The sequence below is a fragment of the Nelumbo lutea genome, chromosome 2 (assembly GCF_056320005.1).
Source record: "Nelumbo lutea isolate HS-2025 chromosome 2, American lotus-T2T, whole genome shotgun sequence".
Classification (NCBI taxonomy): Eukaryota; Viridiplantae; Streptophyta; class Magnoliopsida; order Proteales; family Nelumbonaceae; genus Nelumbo; species Nelumbo lutea.
Genome location: NC_142685.1, coordinates 55,671,681 through 55,687,703, shown reverse-complemented (window position 1 = coordinate 55,687,703; position 16,023 = coordinate 55,671,681). Strand labels below are relative to the sequence as shown.

The 16,023-nt window shown below is 41.4% G+C and overlaps 1 protein-coding gene across 1 annotated transcript in view; it reads left to right on the top strand.

Moving 5' to 3' along the window:
• The first annotated feature begins 1,338 nt into the window (after positions 1 to 1,338).
• Positions 1,339 to 16,023, top strand: part of LOC148870841 (uncharacterized) — a 126,784-nt gene continuing 112,099 nt past the window's right edge. The window contains exon 1 of the mRNA XM_088969997.1: positions 1,339 to 1,554. The gene's annotated coding sequence lies outside the window, so the exon portion shown is untranslated. The remainder of the gene's footprint in view (positions 1,555 to 16,023) is intronic.

Here is a 16,023-nt window from a genome sequence, read left to right as displayed (position 1 = left end):
CCCTTTCTAATAGTTTATCAAGTTATTTTTGAAGAACATTCTCAAAATCAAGGTTATCAACATGGACAATGAACTGGTTAGGGGTATGGTTCCTGGGTCAAATAGTCTGACAGTTCGAACCGAACAGAAGGTTCTGTTCGTTATGACAAAAAAATTAAAAAAAAAATCAACCAAACCGTTGAACGAATCGACTGCTCGGGTCAACAATTTGCTGACCAAATCAATGATTTTAGGGGAATAACAATTATAGGGTAAAACGGAACCGATCACCTATTCCCAGATTTTGGTCCGACCATCTGATCTGGTTCAATTTTGAAAACCATGCTCAAAATTTAAGGAGAAAACATTATTTAAATTTTTAGAAATGTTTTTTTTTTAACTTTATTTAACCTTTGTTTTGGAAGTGCATAGGTACTCCATACACCGGAATATATCTCTACATTGCTACATAATAGAGACAACTAAGAAGTAGGTCATTGGCTGTTTCTTTTAATATGTAATCATCAAAGGATACTATCAATTGGACGTTTCCCCAACAACTATATTTAGTATAAACATTTTATGACTATTTTAACTCAAAACAATCTCAATAAAAATTGACATCTAAACTCAAAATATCTAAATGATACTGACGTATCAGCATTTCAACTAGAAACATCCATTACGCCAAACAGCCATAGATAACCACACATGTATGTAGTCGGTTCGGGTCATACAGTCCAACAAACATCCGACCACCCCATATGGTATGCGGCTGGAGGACGGTTTCCTTTTTTGGGAAATAGGTCAACAGTTGGAGGACTTGATAAAATGCAATACGTTCTACATTGATTGATGCCATGTTCCAAACCTATGGCCTATTATGCATTTGTAAGATATACAAGAAAATAGCTCGTGTGCTTGGCATTTGCTCTTGGAAGCAAGCATAGAACTAACACTTGTCCAAATCCAGTCCTACATCTTAGACCAAGTGTTCATCAGTTCGTTCTCGCCTGTAACCTCTACTGCTTTCGTTCACTGGGCAAAACTCTGAAACACGGACGGATCAGAGTTAGCATAGTTGAATCTGTCAACGTTACATTGGCTCCGTTGGATCAGAATCCACTCCGTTTAGGCAAATAGCTATTCGGTTCTCACTTCTCACGTTCGCCGTTCGCGCCAATTCCTGAAAGGGTAGTCTGGTCTCTTTCCTCTCTGGAACCCAATAATACCCATTTGTTTAAGGCGTTTTGGCGACGTGTTTGAATTCTATTGGTGCGAATATATCCTCCCTATTACCAAAGTAATAGAGAATTCGAGATCCTTTAAACGACGCTTAATCATAATTTTTCTTGTTATTTCTAATTTTTCTCTCCGTCGTTTTTATTTTTGGTTTCGTTTTATTTTCTTTACCTCTGAGGACTTGGGCCTCTTCGCAGAGCTTCTGTTGTTGGAGACAAAGGTCGATGCTAAAACCACTGTAAGAGCGGGAATCTCGTGCACTTTTTCTTCTGCAGAAACTTGGTTACAATATCGCTTTCATGCAATATTTTTGGTATTTCTTTGGTTTTAAAGGTACTGTTATTTATTAGAAATTTTTATCATTCGATGAAACTAGTCTTTCATTTCGATCTTTCAGTTTTCTTGTTCCCAACTGGGATTTCTTGTCACGAGTATGTTTTCCTCTATTTCTCTTAGTTTAAGACGAATTTCATCTTGAAAATTTTACCAACTGTCTATATTTGTTATTGATATATATATATTTTCTGTTATTACTTTGCGATGAGTTCAGGTCATTATTTCTTCTCTATTGTTCTGTTGTTGATTCAAACCATTTCTGTATGTGCTAAATATAAAAAGGGGTTTCATGGAGCGATTTGTGAGTGTAATTGTAGTTCAGAGCTGCCGCATTGCTTAGACTGAGATCCCCCGTTGCTAGGGTTATTTTAAAGTCAATGTAGCTCAAATTTAGAAGACAAAAAAGAAGGAATATTCAAAGAATTAAAATCAATTCAAGGAATTAAAATCAAGAGATAGAAGATTTTTGGTTATATAGGAAATCATTGCACTTGTAAATAGAAGTAACATCTACTTTAAGTAATGGGCCCTTTTCAGGTATCGTGAAGGGGAAGAAGAAATTCAGAGCAGGCTTTGATTGCTGATGAGTGTTCTACCATATAACTTGTATATATGGCAGAGTGAAGAATAACCCACTTCTTATCTTTTCCTACTAAATGTATATGAGTGTGAAAATAAAATGTCAAATAGAAAGATGTTTGGTTGATTATTTAAGAAGTTAGAAATGGAAAGTTTTTTATTCGTTTTCTCTAGGCAACCTTTGCATCCTCAATCAGGAGGTTTAGGTGGTTGGAGGGTTGTTTGGTGAAAAACGGTAACGTTGTTCTTCTTTCTGCGGATGCTAATACTTGTATCGATTTCTTTTTTTTTGGTTTGTTGGATTGTTATTTTGAGCTTTAAGGACATGGGGAAAGTAACAGGCAATCCAAGTTGTCCTGCAGTATTTGTTGGGATCTGTTAGTGGCTTTCCTGTTGTTTTCCATGATATGGTGCTTGAATTTCTATATTTAGAAAACATTCTTTTAGTTCAAATAAGGAAGGAAAGGTTTTGTTTTTCATTAGGACCTGGAGAAGGCTTATGTTCATGCTGATTGGGGTTTCTTGCAGTGGGTTTTGAAGAAAATGGGTTTTGGGCAAAGGTGGGTAAATTGGACGATGGGCTGTTTGAAGAATACCCATTTCTCAATCATCATCAATGGTTCTCCTAGAGATTTTTTTTTTGAGACATCTAGGGGTTTGTGACAGGGGGACCCTTTATCCCCAATGTTGTTTACCTTAGTGGCTGATTTAGCAGATTGCTGAAGAGGGCTGATGAAAGAAACATTTTTCGAGGTTTTAGAGTGAGGGAGGGAAACCAAGTAGTGTCCCATCTACAGTTTGCAGATGACACCTTATTTTTAGGTGAATTTAGGGGAACCCAAGATGTGAGAACTTTAAGGCAGATTTCTGAGATAGCTGAAGAGGGTAACTGGGTTGAAAATCAACTTAAGGAAATGTAGGCCGCTGGGTATTGGTTTGGAGAGGGGGGTATTGAAGGAGGCAGCAGTGGTTTTAGGATGTGAAGTTAGGGAATGACCTGCCAAATATTTAGGGTTGCCTCTGGGAGGAAATCCAAGAGAGGGGAGTTTTTGGAGGGTGTAATAGAAATGTTTGTTGAGAGGTTGGCATCATGGAAAAAGAATTATATTTCAAGGGGGGGGGGGTGACTTTGATCAAATACACTCTGTCCAAACTTCTGGTGTACTTTTTGTCTGTTTTTAAAGCCCCGGTTGAAAAGGATTAAAAAGTGACTTCTTGTGGGACCCATGGGAGAGTCAAGGTAGTCATTTGCTGAAGTGGAAGGAGGTGTGTAAACCAAAAGAGTTGGGTGGATTAGAAATAGGTAGGATCTAGGAAAGGAACTGAGCTTTGCTAAGGAAATGGCTTTGGAGGTTCCTGAGGGAAGAAAGCCTTTATGACATTTGGTAATTAATAGTATTTATTGCTTACACCTGAATGACTGGGACTCTGAACCAGCTAGAGGGCAATATTAAGATATGATGCAATTTCTGGACTTGAGGTGAAGTTTTGGGCAGAACGTGGTGGGGGGATTGTCCTTTGCTTCAATCTTTCCCTAGAATCTATAACCTATCCAATTACAAGAACAAACCAATTGCTGATATGGTAGTTCTAGGTGAGGAGGGACTATTTTGGGATTTGGGTTTGAGAACACCTTTGAGGGACCATGAAACAATTGATCTGATTCTCCTTTTGAATTTACTTCAGGAGGTCGATTTTTCCCATGGGGGGATATGAAAGGGCTTGGGTACCAACCACTTTGGGTAATCCTTTTTTTTTTTTTTGATAACAAGAAGAAAATTTCATTAAAATAAAAAATATTGATTACAGAGTCAGGTGTTGAGAGGAAAGCAAAGACCAATTACAGAGCATTCTCAAGATTACATTCTTGAATTTCATGAACATCCCAGAAATTAGACACTAGTCTGAAGCATTTACTTGAGCACCCAATTAATGACAGCCCTTCCAAGTTCCAATAGATGCCACAATCTTCTCTGTCTTCCACTATTTATCCTCAAACACTCATCTGTTTCTTTCTCTCCAAATGGACCAGCAGACAGCTAATGGTAAGCAACTCTACACTATTTTAGCTTTCTAACTCCCCCTATATGACGGCCACTTAGAGTAGATTTCAATAGCTGTCTCCCACTGCTTATCTTCAAACATTCCTTCCACCATTGTTCATCCCTTGATGAACTTGACATCTTTGATTTTTCCAAGACTTCCAACAACCTAACACCAAGAAACAAGTGAGATTTTTTATTTCTTGGTTGAACTTCATGATTCCTTTCCACACACTCACCCCATATGAAGACGGGACTTCTCTTGATTCCCATCCAAATCCAACGACCCTATACATTCTAACCGCCATCCTCCATAAAAATTCCCTCTCATTCTCTAAGCTGACCCTCCACACCCACTTACCCAGCAATGCTTTATTGAAAGTTCTCAATCTTCTAATCCCCAAGCCCCCATTCTTTTATGGGCGTGCTTCTTTTCTTAAAACGTTTTTGCAACCCACTGAAAACAAACAAAGAGAGATAAACACTCTTATTATCTCTGTAGAGAACACTGATGTGGGCCCCACTGCAGTGGTCCCCACTGTGTTCGTAGGACAGCAGTATTTGTTTCAGTTATAGTAGTGTCAGTTTGAGTCAATTTGCTAATTCAGCTGTTATTTATTTCAGTTTTATTTACTTTCTTTATTATGTAAGTACCAAGGGCAGATGTGTCTTTTCATCTTGTACTAAACATAAACCTATAAATATTAAGAGAGTGGCGGCGGCAGATCTGTTAGAATCTGTCCCTCCTTTCAGCAACTTGTGTTCTCTTGCTTCTCTTCTATTCTCTCCCTTTTCTCTCATCTTCTTTTATGTTTTACAAACCTAAAACCTTTTAGGATTCAAGACTGATTACAGTCTTGATCTTCTACTTGGTATTAGAGCCCATCTAGGGCTTCTCATGTGTATCTAGTCCAACCGATCACATGAGAACTAGCTAGGGCTGGAAGCCTTGAAGAAGTTTTTCGGCGGCTGAATCTTGGAGATTACCAGGAGAGGTTCGCAGCAGTTGAAGACTTGTCGCAGCTTGCAGAGAGTTGGTAATCAGGAAGAGGTAGCGAAGGCTAGGGTTCAGGTAACCCTAGAAGACAGTACACCGAAGGCAGGTAATCAATAAGTAAGTTGGTTTCTTTACTGATTTTTAGAGATTGCAATCAACCGAGATAGGTTGGACCTATCTAGAAAGAGGGGCCGAACTGTGTTCAAGTTTGCTCTAGGGTTTGGCTTGCCGAACTGTGATTAAGTTTGTGTCTAGGGTTTGATTGTTGGGCCGAACCCTCCTCTTCAAAGGGGATTAGTTTTTAGGGTTTCACGGTGCCCTACGACAAGTCCTACTGGTGCGGACTGCTTGGAGAGTGCAGCTGAGCACTTTAGTGATTTCAGATCACTAACTTTCTTCAAATCTACAGTTGAAACCCTATTTTTGCTCTCACAGTAGTAGGCCCCACAGTAGTGGTTTCAAAGAACAGCATCTCAGATTGATAGGCAATTGATTTCAGATCAGTTTTGTGTTGGTATTCCTGATTGGATTAGACCAGTTTTAGATAAGTTTCAGATCGGTTTTGTGTTGGTATTTCTGATCGGATCAGATCAGTTTCAGATCAGATCAGTTTCGGATCAGCTTTCAGACTTACTTCCTTGACTCTGTTTTCTGGTATAATTGTTCTAACAGTTTGTAGCCACTGAATCTTGATCAAAGATGGAGTTCAAGGGTCAGGGAGATAGTAGTTTTGGAAACCACAGTTATGGTAATGTACCTGAAACTGGGTTTCAGATTACAACTATGAGATTTGATGGGTCAAATTATTTGGAGTGGGCTCAATCAGCCATGATGGCTATTGGAGGAAGGGGAAAACTGGGTTACCTCTTGGGAGATGTGAAAGAACCTTCCAAGGAGGACCCAATATACATCAAGTGGGTTCAAGAGAACTATTTAGTTATGGCATGGCTGTGTAATTCCATGCAACCACATATCATCCGGAATTACTTGTGGGCAAAGACAGCCAAAGAAATATGGGATGTTGTGAAAGAAACCTATTCCCAAGCCCTCAATGTTGCTAGAGCCTATGAACTGAAGTGTGAGGTGAACAACCTTAAACAAGGAGAGAAGTCAGTTTCTGTCTACTTCTCTACATTGAAATCCTTGTGGCATGAGATTGACCATTTGGAGACCCTTGAGTGGGAGAGTCCCAAAGATGCACAGATTCACAAAAAACAAGTTGAGACGAATAGGGTATTTGAGTTTCTGGCTGGTTTGAATTCAGAATATGACATTGTGCGACAACAGATATTGACAAGAGATAGTGTGACCCTTTCTCAAGCATACTCCCTGGTGCATAGTGAAGAGACCAGGAGGAAAGTCATGATGCAGCCTTAGCCCCTTTTCCTAGCCTTGACAGCTATTAAACCTAAGCTAGGGGGTGATCCAGAAAGGGACCGGAAGAAGGAAGATAAATGGGATCTGGTATGTGAACATTGCAAGAAACCCAAGTACACAAAAGATACTTGTTGGAAGCTACATCATCACTTGGTCCCAACAAAACTAAGAAATAAGAAGGGTAATGCACATGTGGCCGTGAACACTGATTCAACATCCTCATCAGGCACATCCCTAGAGTCTTTAGCTGTTGTTTGGGCTGCCCTCATACAGTTGGAAAAGGAAGTTGGGAATTCAGCTCAGCCATCTCAGTCACCATCAGCTCCTGCTACATCTACATTTGCACATTCAGGTACTCGAGCCTCAGTTTACCATGCTTCAGCTCCAGGTAATACTGACCACTGCTAGGTAATAGATTCAGGTGCATCCGGCCATATGACTAGCTTGCCATCTTTGTTTACTTCTTATCACTTGTCCTCTGGCCGAGATAGAGTATCCATTGCTGATGGATCTCTTGTTCCCATTTCGGGCAAGGGTGACATCAAGTTATCGGATACTATCTCTTTATCTTATGTTTTGCATGTTCCTAAGCTTGATACCAACCTCCTTTCAGTTAGTAGTATTACCAAACACATGAACTGTTCAGTAACCTTTTTCCCTGACCGATGTGTTTTTCAGGATTTGGAGACGAGGAAGGTGATTGGAACTGGCCGTGAGACGAACGGGATCTATCTGCTTGGGGAGAGTACTCGACGGGAAGAGTCAGTGGATAAGAAGTCTTTTGTTTCCCAGTTTGTGAGTTTGGTTATGCTTTGGCATAACCGATTAGGTCATTTGTCTTTTAAGTTTTTGAAGAGTCTGTTTCCTGCTTTATTTGAGTCTGTTGAGCTATCAGAGTTGAGGTGTGAGAGTTGTGAGCTTGCCAAACATTGTAGAACCTCTTATTCTTTACGTAATAAAAGGAGTAATTTCCCTTTTGATATTGTGCATACTGATGTTTGGGAGCCATATCATATCTTTCTATGGGTGGGTACAGATATTTTCTACTGTTTGTTGATGACCATACCCGGTTTTCTTGGGTATATCTTATGCGTTCTCGGGATGAGGTTCCTGCTTTGACCCAAAACTTCCATCAGATGATTCTCACTCAGTTTGAAACTAAAATCAAAGTCCTCAAATCTGATAATGCAAAGGAATACTTTGCTCAACCATTGACCTCCTACCTTCGTAGCCATGGAGTTATTCACCAGAGCACTTGCCCTTATACACCACAGCAGAACGGCATTGCCGAAAGGAAGAATAGGCATATTTTGAAGGTGGCTAGAAGCATTATGTTTACCTCCAATGTACCTATTCGCTTTTGGGGTGATGCTATCCTCATGGCAGTTTATCTCATTAATCGAGTTCCTTCCCGGGTCCTTGATATGAGAACCCCCCTTTCCCTTCTTTACCCAGACAAGGAGTTGTTCATTGTTCCCCTTAAAACCTTTGGTTGTACTTATTTTGTCCAGCTTCTCGGGCCTCATCATTCCTAGTTTGAACCTAAGGCCTCTAAATGCATTTTCCTTGGTTATGCACAAACTCAAAAGGGTTATTGTTGCTATGATCCGGTTTCAGGGAAAAGGTTCGTCTCCATGGATGTCACCTTCTTTGAGGAGACACCCTATTATCCTAGGGTTTCTCCTCAGGGGGAGAGCAGTGAGAGTGGGGCTGTTTTGAGTTTCTTTCCTCAGGGGGAGAGCAGTGAGAGTGGAAGTGGGGCTGTTCCTTTACCTATTCCACTGGGTAATGAAGGTTGTAGTGGTGAGGGTGGTAAGAGGGAGCCGGAGTTGAGAGTCTATCACAGGCGATGCAAGCAGGTTGATCCTAGTCTTCGGCAGTCCCGGCCAGATCCAGTTCCTTCTGCGTCTCCAGATCCAGGGCCTAATGAGATACCTCTCGCTGTTGCCACTTCCCCTCCTATGGATGACCTTGATCTCCCTATTGCCATTCGCAAAGGGAAACGACATTGCACCACTTCTACAACTCACAGCATCTTACAGTTCCTATCCTATGATCGTCTATCACCATCTTACCGGTCCTATCTCACTTCCATTGCCAATGTCCCTATTCCAAGAACAGTGCAAGAAGCCTTATCGGTTCCAGAATGGAAAGATGCAATGCAAGTCGAAATGGATGCCCTGTTGAAGAATAATATTTGGACACTGGTTGACCCACTAAAATGAAAGAAACCGGTGGGATGCAGATGGGTATTCACTGTGAAGCATAATGCTAATGGCTCTATTGAAAGATACAAAGCCCGACTGGTTGCAAAGGGATTCACTCAGACTTATGGTATAGACTATTTGGAGACTTTTGCCCCAGTAGCCAAGATGACCACCATTCGAGTTTTGTTATCCCTTGCAGCAAATCATTCTTGGCCCCTGTTTTAGATGGATGTTAAAAATGCCTTTCTGAATGGAGACTTACAAGAAGAGGTTTACATGCAGTTGCCTCCTGGATTCTATGATACAGAGACAGGTAAGAAGGTTTGCCGACTGAACAAGGCATTGTATGGTCTGAAGCAGTCACCTATAGCCTGGTTTGATAGGTTCAGATTAGCCCTTGGAAGGTTTGGTTATGTACAGGCCTAGTCAGATCATACACTATTCATCAAAAGGATGGAGTCCTCTTTGACACTACTAGCAGTATATGTAGATGATATTGTGGTGACAAGAAATGACAGTCATGAGATTGAGTCTCTCAAGCAGCTCCTTCATCAAGAGTTTGAAGTAAAAGATCTTGGTGCACTACGGTATTTTTTGGGTATTGAGGTTGCTAGATCCAAGCCGGGGATTTTTATCTCTCAGAGAAAATATGTTCTAGATCTGTTGGCGGAAACTGGAAAGCTAGGTGTTAAGCTGGCCGATACACCCATCGAACAAAATCACAAGATTAGTGCAGAGGGTGGGGACCCTCTTGAGGACAAAGTTATGTTCCAACGGTTGGTTGGAAAGCTTCTATATCTCTGTCTCACTCGGCCGGATATCAGCTATGCAGTTAGTGTTGTCAGCCAGTACATGCACTCCCCTAGAACTTCTCATCTTCTTGCGGCAGAACGAATATTAGCATATTTGAAGAGATGCCCGGGTAGAGGTATATATTACTCAAGAACAATAATCACATGAGGGTGGAAGTCTATACAGATGCAGATTGGGCTGGAAGTGTTGATGACTGAAGGTCTACCTCTGTATATTGTGCCCTTGTGGGATGTAACCTTGTCTCTTGGAGGAGTAAGAAGTAGAGTGCTGTTTCCCGCTCCAGTGCTGAAGCGGAATACATGTCAATGGCTAACGGAGTGGCCGAAATCTTATGGCTGAGATCACGATTTGAAGAGTTGGGTATTGACTATGAAAAGCCCTTAATGCTGTATTGTGATACTCAGGCAGCTATTAATATATCCCACAACCCAATGCAACATGATAGAACTAAACATATCGAAGTTGATCGACATTTTGTGCGAGAAAGAGTTATATCACAAGAAGTGTGTCTTCCGTACATCACATGCAATATGCAGCTCGCGGATAACCTCACCAAGGCTGTAACGAGGAAGAAGTTAGAGACAGACCTATCCAAGTTGGGCATGATAGATATCTATTCCGAACTTGAGGGGGAGTGTAGAGAATACTGATGTGGGCCCCACTGCAGTGGTCCCCACTGTGTTTGTAGGACAGCAGCATTTGTTTCAGTTATAGTAGTGTCAGTTTGAGTCAATTTGCTATTTCAGCTATTATTTATTTCAGTTTTATTTACTTTATTATGTAAGTACCAAGGGCAGATGTGTCCTTTCATCATGTACTAAACATAAACCTATAAATATTAAGAGAGTGGCGGCGGCAGATCTGTTAGAATTTGTCCCTCCTTTCAGCAACTTGTGTTCTCTTGCTTCTCTTCTATTCTCTCCCTTTTCTCTCATCTTCTTTTTTGTTTTACAAACCTAAAACCTTTTAGGATTCAAGACTGATTACAATCTTGATCTTCTACTATCCCCAAATAACTCTTTTTTCTTTCTACAGTTGTGCCCTAAGTAGTTGAGCCTTTCCCACTTCTTGTTTAGCTAAAGCATCACCTAAGGCATGTAGATCCTTTATCCCCTTTCTTGTTCACCCTTATTGCGGAGGTCTTGAGTAGAATGATCAGTAAGGATGACTTTGAAAACCAATTTAGAGGGTGGAGAATCTGCAGAAATGAGGTTATGGTGACTCACTTGCAATTTGCTAATGACGTAATCATTTTTTGTGAGGAATTTACAAGGCTCAACTTAAGAAACTTGAAAGCCTTAGTTGATTGCTTCCAAAGAATATCAAACTTGAAAGTCAATTGAGGAAAAAGTTGTGTGGCGGGGATAAACTTGGGAGACAATTGCATTTCTTTGTTGGATGAAATCTTAGGTTGTGAGGTGAGAAATTTTCCCCTAGAGTATCTTGGTATGCCATTGGGGGAGGAAACCTTAGAGCAGATAGCTCTGGAAACCAATAGTGGAAAGGTTTGCTTAAAAAGTTAGCCTTTTGGAAGAGAAGCTACATTTTTTTTTAGGAGGAAGAATCACTTTGATCAAATCCACTCTAGCAAATTTGCCTATTTTCTACCTATCCACCTTTAGAATCTTGATCAAAATAGCTAAGTAGCTAGAAAAAATGATGAAGGATTTTTTGTGGGAGCTAGGAGATGAAGAGAAAGATCATTTGGTGAAGTGGGAGCATGCGTGTAAATTTAAGGAACAAGGAGGTTTGGGAATTGGGAATCTGATTAAAAGGAATACAACTCTTCTAGGAAAGTTGCTTTAGAAATTTCCCATAGAGGAAGACAGACTATGGAACAAGGTTCATGGAAGCATTCATGTAGTGGAAAATGGCTAGGATGCAAAACTTGTGCCTCACACTGCTTCAAATTCCCCTTGGAAAGCAATCTCTGAGGTACTGCCTACCTTTCTCAACTTTCTCCGTTTTGATGTGGGATGTGGGAGAACAATTGCTTGGGGATTTGCCATTCAAATCACAATTCCCTGTACTTGTACTCGTTAACAAACCTTAAGAATGAACATGTTTCTAGATTTGGGTTGCTCCTTAGAAGTTAGAACATGGATTGAACTAGGACTTTGGTTTCAGAAGGGGTTTGAGGGATAATGAGTATGGAGTATGAATCCCTTATCATCCTACTCTCACTTTTGGAAAAGGTTTTTTGGATCAAAATCTTATGGATGGTAGAGTTTGGTACCCCTCACCTGATGGCCTCTTTTCTTGTGCTTCTTTCTTTAACCTTCTAATCAGCTTAGATCCTTTGGGGTGAATTTCCTGGTGAGAGAAATCTGGTGCAAATCAATCCTTTCTAAAGTATAGGTTCTTTGTTGAGAAGTTTTCCTTGGAAAGATTAACATGTGTGATGTGCTATAGAAAAGAAGGAAAATAATTGCCTTTCTCCTCATGTGTGTCTCCTTTGTAAGGCTAGTGGTGAGACCCTTCCTCATTTACTAATCTCCTGTTTTTTGGTGACTTGTATTTGGGATTACTTTCGTTCTCTCTTTGGCTGCAGATGGGTTCCCTCACAGGATGTGGTTAGTTTATTCAAATTTAGTTTCTTGAGGCAACAGAATAAAAGGAAAAGATGTTTGTGGAAAATAACACGAGCAGCCCTGGTAGGGACTGTCTTCCATAAGAAGAATAAATCAAAGGAGGAAGTGATTGAAACCATAAAGATCAGATCTGCACATTGGGCAAAAACAGCAGAACTCTTAAACAGTGGATCTCTTTAGAGATGTCTCTACAAATGATTTATTATGGAAATGAGCTGAAGTGGCACAAACAAATACACACAAAGAAGCAGTGAGAGTGGTATGGAAACCTCTGGGGCCAAATAAGCTGAAACCAAAATTTTGATGGCAGCTCTTTTGGCAATCTGGGGAGTCTTTAGAAACTATCAAGGAGTAGTAGTGGCCTTATTCTCGGGGCCAATTGGTTTTGGAGACTCAGTTAATGCTGAAATAATGGCTCTCTTACAGGACTAAAACTAGCAATACAACTTGGTGTCCTTAGTCTCAAGTTGAAGAAGGAACACCTATTGGCCTTTGCAATGATGTCTAGGCCCGAATTTCTCCCCATAGGCATAACAGAGGCCTTTGTCCCATCTTCGGTGGCATCATTGGGCTTGGGTCAGAGCTCCCTACTTTGTCCAAGATTTCTAGCTCTAGCTTACCCAAAATTATAGGTTCTTGATTCGGTCCTACCCTGGTTGTGTGTTCCACTGGTCTATTAATTCTTATTGCTCGAGTTATCTTGTCTTCATATAATCAGGCTAAGGCTGCTGCATCAAGAATGGAGGTCGATTGCATTACCTTGACCTCCAATCTTAGTTCATCCTTTAGGCTGCCAACGAAGCTACCCACCACCAATGGCCTTTCCAATCATCCATGAACGCACACGACCAGCTTCTCAAAGGCCATTTGGTAATCGACTGATCCTGTTTGTCATAGTTTGGCTAGGCACTCGTCATAGTCTTCAAAGGCCAATGATCTGAATCTTATGGTCAGGGCATCGGTGAAGTCCGCCCATGTTATCGTGGATGTCCTTGTTGGTACCATAATATTGCTTCACCTTCTGGATTGTAGAGGCGAGGGAAACCCGATCTTGGCCTAAAGTTTTGCGATGATCGAAGTAATGTTCCACGCGGAGAAGCCATGGTGTTGGATCACAGTTGGAGAACATTGGAATCTCTACCCTCGCTGCCCTGGTTGCTCCTGGTCCTCGTCGACGGCTGGAGTTGTTGCACTCTTCTTGTTCCTCTCTGGCCTGGTTTGACAACCCCTGCTCCAATCTTATCAGTAAGGCCACGGAACCCTCTTTGATTTCCTTAATATCAGCCGGCATTCGGTGGATTTCTCCTTCCACTTGGTCTACTCAAGTGTCAAGTGATGATGATGACGTTTGTGTGTTTGGCATGGCTTTGATACCAAATTGTTAGGTTCCTAGCTAACTCAAGGCTCTTCGAGGGAGCCAACCTCCTGAAATGAATGAGAGAGAAAAGAGAGAAATTGTAGAGGGAAATGCTTTCCCTTCTTTGCTCTTCTTCTATTATTTATATTCGTAATGCAATAAATTGGTAATTGGTTACTCTGTTTCATCCACTTGCACCCACTTGTACATCTTGTTACAGTTTGTTATTGTTAGTTACAGGTCCTTGGTGATTTGATGTGGCCTTTTCTTACATACTCGACTCCTCTCCCTGGTACCTTCTCAGTCCTAGCCTTATCATCCTTGGTGAAGTGGCTGCTATTTGAAGATTTGAGAATGTGGAGATAGGGTGGAGGCCAGGGATAAGTTTTAAGGAGCTTGGAAGGAAAACTTGATTTCTGTGTTATAAATTTTGAGTAAATGGATGTGCTTTTAGGTCATGGATTTTGTTAGAAACGATTACTGATTGTTTTTTCTGGGTTGTGATAGATTTTTGGGTTTTGTAATGTTGTTGTGGCTTGTTGACATATCAGGCATTCAAAGGGGGTTAAGTCGAGGAAACCCATTATCTCCCTTGTTATTCATATGTGTGATGGAGGCTTTGTGTAGAATGGTGACGAGAGAAGTTACTGGTGGTTTTTTGAAGGGCTTTGCAGATGGAGAGGAAAGAGTAGAGATTCCTTCGTTACAATTTGCTGATTATTCTTTGTTCTTCTGTAATTCATCCCAGGATCAGTTGGATTACTTGATGGCTACCCTGTAGTGGTTTGAGGTGGTTTCAGGGTTACATGTAAATGTTCATAAGAGTGAATTGGTGGCAGTGTGACTGTGGGAGAGATATGAGAATTACAACAATGAGTAGACTGGTGGGGTTTCAAGGTAGGAAAGCTACCAGTCAAATATTTGGGGATGCTTTTGGGGGCTAAATGCAAATTAAAATCCACTTGGGAACCTGATAGGCCCTCAACTACCCATTTGGGCCCACAACAGGAGACCCAGGCCCAAGACACGCAGCAACCAGGCCCAATTTTCAGACCCTATTTGCAGCGTTATATATTGTTTTTTTTGATGATATACTTATTTACAGTCCTTCCTGAGCCTCACACATGACACATTTGCGTCACACTCTAGACCTACTTAGGCAACATTGCTTGTTTGCCAAGCCCACTAAATGTTCATTTGGGCAAACCCATGTTAATTATCTTGGGCACATAATAGCTGGTGGTAAAGTTTGTACGGACCCGGACATGGTTTCAAGCATGGCGAACTAGCCTAGATCCCGGAATCAAGTCTCTCAGAGGATTCCTTGGGCTGACCGGGTATTACTGACGTTTCATAGCAGGTTATGGCATGTTGGCCGCACCTCTCACTAAGTTGTTGAAGAAACAAGCTTTTGAGTGGGACTAGTCCGCTGAACAGGCCTTCCAATTTCTTAAGAGGGCAGTCACAACACCCCCCACCTTGGCTCTCCCAGATTTCAATAAGGAATTTGTAGTTGAAACTGATGCTTCCGGGAAGGGAATTGGGGCAGTTCTAGTGCAGAATGGACAACCCCTAGCTTTCTTCATCTGAGCTCTTCAGCTCAGGCCCAAGCAAAGCCCACATATGAGAAAGAATTAATGGCGATTACACTGGCAGTACAGAAGTGGAGAGCGTGCCTTCTGGGCCGGAGATTCATGGTGCGAACTGATCACCGAAGTATTAAACACTTATTGGAGCAAAGTATTCTCAGTCCTGAACAACAGAAATTACTTACAAACTTTTGGGCTATGATTTCCATATTGAATACAAACCTGGGCCTTGAAACGTTGTTGCAGATGCACTATCCAGGATAGAAGAATTTCAGCTGATGGGCTGTCCAAGTCTAGTTATCCCTTGTATGAGGGATAACTCAGTTGGATCCGAGCCCAATGGAACAGGGATCCAGCTTTAGTTCTCGGTTATTCTGTAACAGGTACTACACTCTTGTATAAGGGTCGTGTGGTGGTGGCCAGTAAATCAGATTATCAGAAGGAGTTGCTCCAACTCTTTCACGACTCAGCTGTTGGGGGGCATTCTGGATTTCTCAGAATGTACAAGAGGATAGCGAGCCATTATTACTAGGGTGGGGTGAGACGTATGATTCAGAGTTATGTGGCCCGTTGTGATGTATGCCAGCAACATAAGTATAACACCCAATCTCCTGCAGGTCTACTTCAGCCCTTACCAATTCCAGAATGAGTGTGGTAAGACATAACAATGAATTTTATTACTGGATTACCTAAATCAGCAGGGAAGTCTGTGATTCTGGTGATTGTGGACTGCTTGAACAAATATGCTCATTTTTTAGCATTACCACAACCATATACGGCTTCCACAGTGGCTCAGGCCTATGTACAGGAGGTAGCCAAATTACATGGCACTCCGAATTCCATCTTGACCGACAGGGACCCCTTCTTCATGAGCAAATTCTGGGACTCTTACTTTTCCACTCAAGGGGTACACA